Source organism: Theropithecus gelada, chromosome 2 (genome assembly GCF_003255815.1).
Source record: "Theropithecus gelada isolate Dixy chromosome 2, Tgel_1.0, whole genome shotgun sequence".
Taxonomy (NCBI): Eukaryota; Metazoa; Chordata; class Mammalia; order Primates; family Cercopithecidae; genus Theropithecus; species Theropithecus gelada.
Window position 1 is genome coordinate 119,950,731 of NC_037669.1, and position 5,392 is coordinate 119,956,122.

A 5,392-nucleotide genomic window follows, 5' to 3' on the forward strand; every position below is an offset into this window, starting at 1 on the left:
TATTTTGGCCTTCCATAGAGGATTTGCTGACTATCTTATCCAAGATCCACCCTAGCCCCAATACTCTTCTATCTTTGCTTTTCTGCCCCCATTTTACTTAACATTTATTGACACTTAGCATTTAGTGGCTTTCCCTCTTCCTTTTTTTCTTGCCTGTCTCTTCCCACTGAAGTATCAGCTCCATGAGAAGAAAGATTTCGTTTGCTTTGTTCACTTCCCACTGCTCTATCCTCAGTACTCAGAACAGTGCCTGGCATACTGAAAGTGCTCAATAAGTAATATCTGTTGAAGGAAAGCATTGACCTCTGGGAGTTTGATTATTAAATGTCTTGAGGTAATATTATTTGGGTTTTCTTTTTTTTTTTTTTTTTTTTTTTTGAGACGGAGTCTCACTCTGTTGCCTAGGCTGGAGTGCAATGGAGCAATTTTGGCTCACTACAACCTCCACCCCTCGGTTCAAGCAATTCTCCTGCCTCAGCCTCCCAGGTAGCTGGGATTACAGGCCCCTGCCACCACACCCAGCTAATTTTTGTATTTTTAGTAGAGACGAGGTTTCACCATCTTGTCCAAGCTGGTCTTGAACTCCTGACCTCATGATTCACACACCTCAGCCTCCCAAAGTCCTGGGATTACAGGCATGAGCCACCGTGCCTGGCCAAGTAGGCATGTTTCATGCTGGTTTATTCTTTTTTGTCTCATCTGCCTGTGTATTTTTAAGCAGCCTGCCTTCATGGTCACTAATTATTTCTTCCACTTAATCCACTTTGCTGTTGAGAGAATCTGATGCTTTCTTTCATTTGTCAATTGTATTTTTTAGCTTTGGGATTTTTACTTGATTTTTAACAATTATTTCAATCTCTTTGTTACATTTATCTGATGGGATTCTAAATCTCTTCTCTGTGTTATCTTGAATTTCATTGAGGTCTTTTAAAACAGCTATTTTGAAATCTCTGTTTGAGAGATTACATATCTCTGTCTCTCTGGGATTTGCCCTTCGTGCCTTATTTAGTTCATTTGGTGTGGTCATGTTTCCTGGATGTTTCTGATGCTTGTGGATGTTTGCTGGTGTCTGGGCGTTGAAGAGTTAGGTATGTATTCCAATCTTTGCATTCTGGGCTTGTTTACACCTGTCCTTGAGAAAGCTTTCCAAATATCCAAAGGGAATTGAAGGTGTACAGCAAATCACCATGGCCACATGTCTACCTATGTAACAAACCTGCACATTCTGCATCTGTATCCCGGAACTTAAGGTAAAAATTAAAGAAAAAAAAAAAGAGTATGTAAATATGTTTAAGAAAACTACCTAAAGCCAGGGAAAGAACCATCTGAAAGGATAAAGGACACAATGTGTAGAACTCACACAAGCCTGGGAAGAGTGACTGTTCCCACCAGCCAGCTGTAAGAATCTCATAAATCAGGGGCATTGCGTAGAGTACTCAGGAAGGCATCAGCTCTAGACTGAGTGCTGCTCTGGACCCACCTGAAAAATAAAAATGGAAATTTGAAAGTATTTTGAACTAAACAAGATGAAAACACAACATATCAAATGTCATTAAACCAATACTTAACAGGAAATTTAAAGCACTCAATCCAGATATGAAAAAATAAAGGAAGGTTTCAAATCAATGAATTTCAGCTTCTACCTTAAGAAACTAGCAGCAAAAGAGCAAATGAAACCAAAGTCAAAGTGGAAATTAAAGAAACAAAAAACAGAAAAGTAGAGAAAACCAAAACAGTTCTTTGAAATCAATAAAGCCTGTAGCAGATAGATCAGAAAAAAGACACAAATTACCAACATCAGAAATGAAACGGGTGACATCACTACAGATTCTACAAATATTAAAAGAATAATACGGGAGAAACAGGAGGGCAAGACTACAAACTAGCAAGGATGGGGTGGGGTTAGGGAGGGAAGGGAAGTAGGGGAGAGAAGCGATCGCGAGAGAAAAAAATGCAACCTCCCAAAATCAAAAGCAAAGATTGCATTAGGAGCCAACAGAGCTGCAGAAATGGATGGCAGCTTCGTCTGACTGAAACAAAAGGGCCACTGGATGTCTGTCTTCTTGGGGGGTGAGCCAGACAGACTGATAAACAGCCTCAACTGTGTTGAGGGGAGGGTTTCGCCTCCCATTTTGCCCTGCAGCAGCAGCAGCATGGACGCGTTGGCTAGTTATAGTATATTCCAGGAGCTACGACTTGTCCATGACACCGGCTACTTCTCGGCTTTGCCATCCCTGGAGACCTGGCAGCACGAATAAGTAAATGGAAGAAAGGAAGTCCAGAAGCCTTACTTCCAGGATATCCTGGAAGATATTTACTTGTGGGAGTGAAGACCCCTGAGGGAAACACAGAATAAGAGAAAGGGTCCCGTAAGGAGAACAGAGACTGAGAGAAGAGGGAATATTCCAGAAGAGATATGCCTTGAATTGGAACGCTACCTACAGACGGAGCCCAGGAGGATCTCGGACACCTTTGGTGAGGACTTGGTCTGTTTCCTCCACGCTTCTCCTCCCCGGTGCGTTGAGGAAAGCTTCCGTCACTTAGACCTCCTGCTGCTCCCCGTGGAAGCGGCCATCTGTGAGAAGAGCTCGGCAGTGGACATCTTGCTCTCTGGGGACAAGTTGCTATCTGAGACCTGCCTCAGCCTCCAGCCGCCAACTCTTCTCTAGACAGCTACACATCTGTCAACCAGGTCCAGCTCAACACAGTGACCTCATTAACGTCCCCATCGTCCCCTGAGCTCAGCCGCCATCTGGTCAAAACCTCACAAACTCTCTCTGCCGTGGATGGCACGGTGATGTTGAAACTAGTGGCCAAGAAGGGTGCTCTCATCTCCGTAAAAGTGGGAGGGATCACAACAGCTTCAGCAGCTGTGATGGCTGCTGGGGCCGTTAAGAGCGGACAGAGCGACAGTGACCAAAGAAGGTCAGGGGCTAAAGCATGTCCCTAAAACAAGAAGAGGGTTCACTGCTGTCAGTTTAACGGGTGCCAAGAAGTTTATACAAAAAGTTCCCACTTAAAGGCCCACCATAGGATTCACACAGGTGAGAAGCCTTACAGTTGCTCATGGGAGGGATGCGTGTAGCGTTTAGCACGAAGCGATGAGCTCACCAGGCACTCCAGGAAACACACAGGTGCAAAGCTCTTCAAATGCTACCGCTGCGACGGGTGTTTTTCAAGGTCTGACCATCCTGCCCTCCATATGAAGAGACATATCTAAAAAACCGAAAGGCCAGAGTTGCGGCGGCATCAGCCAATGTCTAAAGGAAATACCATGAGGCACGGGGCTGGACTTCAGGCAGGGACCCACTGCCTCGCAGAAGAAAGTTCTCACTTATAAACCTCTGTACACACATACACACACTCACATACAGACCCACACACATACACACTATCATGCACTCAACTATATTTAAAATATATACGTCTCTTTTTTACGCCTTGCCCTAGCCAGATGGAAGAAGATGAAGAAGGCAACCAGGTGAATTCAGCAAGGCAGACTGGCTGCTTACTTTAGCACTATTCGAATTATTTCCTGCTGTTGCCAATGCAAATCAAAGAAAATGGATGTGACATCTCTGCAGGTGGATGGCAGTCCGAGGGGTTTATTTTACTTGCCTCTCAGTGCAACTTGATAGGAGAATTCAGCATCTTAAAGTTGTGTATCTGTAGCACTAATGTTTCTTTTTAAATAGTTGGGGGAAAATGACCTAGAAAACAAATTGCAGTTTGGTAGCCAAAATTAACTCTTGCTTTATTTGTCCTTTGTGTGTGAAAAGTCCTACTATTCCACGCGACAGACTTCCTCACAGAACTGTTGACTGGTTTTGGTTCTTCTTAGTACTATTGAGATCTTTCACATTGATCCCAAAGGCCTTAGCGGCCGCAGACTCTGGAATAACATCTTACACCTTTCTGGCCTGCATTTCTGTAGACTTCACTCTCAAGGGAGGGGTTTTCTTTTCTTACTTTTTGACTCTTGCACACCATATGCACCAGGGATTTTGGAAACTTCTAGCATGACTGCAAAGTGGCCAAGAGAACAAAGTCCTTGACGATAAATCACAGTATATCCCTTGAGCCTCACCTTGTTGCCAGTGCTAGATTTTTTCTTTTTAATCTCTCCGTTTTTTGCTAATGAAAACTTGAAAAGCTTATTTGGAAGCTTAAGTGTTTTATCTTTTCTCCATGGACTAAACCTCTTCAGGACTCTCTCGATACCTGGATGTTCAGCTCTCACAACAGCCAGTCAGATGGGACATCACAGTTCTCTCATCCTCCTTGAGGCATAATGACCTCAGCTCATAATGATCAACCGTTGTGCTGGGTGTCATTGCTACCCCATAACCAGTTAAAGCATAGATGTCGCCAGTCTCAGAGGGCAGCTGCATATCTAACTCTGGCTTATGATGTGACAAAAAGCCAAAAATATCACTCTTTCCAGGAGTGGGGAAACCTGAGGATGCCTCCCAAGTCTAGAGACTTCACAAAACATCATCCTATCTTCTCTCTCATGCCCACTGAGCTCCTATTCCGCCATTTGTTACAATACACAATTTAAAATGCCACTGTGGGAGTGAAGGGTTGACATTTAAGAAAAAGGTTGAGGTGTTTCTCTCATGGGTTTTCTAAAAGGAGAGACACGTTTCTTTCTTTTTTTTCTTTTTTTTTCTTTTTTTTGGCTAGGCCCACCATGACTTGTGACCTAGAATCCCCAGGATTAACAGAGGCACCACATTTACTCTGCAAGCTGACTCCAAAGGAGTCTACAGTCCTTACTTTTCATACCGCCCCCCCCCCACACACACACACATCCAATACTGGTCACTATCTACCTGCATTCCTAGCTAGCAGGTACTGGCCTCAACTCCAAAGATTGCCTTTAAGACCATCAAGTGGCCTATGCAAGCAAGCAGGGTGGTTATTAGGACAGAGTGTATATTTTGTATATTCTGGGACCATCCCTTCAAGACACGTTTATAAAATAAAAATGGCGCTTGGTCCACACACAGTTACTGTTCCCTCCTACCAGTTGGCTCCCCTCCTGTCCTCCTTTGACTGTTTGACTCATTGACTGTTAAAATGCCACCCCATACATATTTGGGATGCAAAACTAATATAAGAAACACAAACACATATATGACAGTAACCTTCAAGATCTGGGTTTTCAGCTTTCTCCAGCCTTTGTTTTCACTGAAATGTTGAAACTACTCATCTGAGGGCAAAGGAACCTCCTCACAAATGCTGTAGCTGCCAATGACACGGGGCATTGCGAGGTCTGGTGTCAAGAATTTCCTTTCTCCTTTTCCTTTTTTTCTATTTAGACCAAAAACAAACAAACAAAAAATAATACAAAACAAGAAAAGAGAAAACACCCTTAACACACACACAC

General features: G+C 43.5%; 1 pseudogene; it reads left to right on the forward strand.

Annotated features, from left to right (window-relative positions):
* The first annotated feature begins 2,153 nt into the window (after window positions 1–2,153).
* Window positions 2,154–3,220, forward strand: LOC112619586 (annotated as a pseudogene).
* Window positions 3,221–5,392: the final 2,172 nt, after the last annotated feature.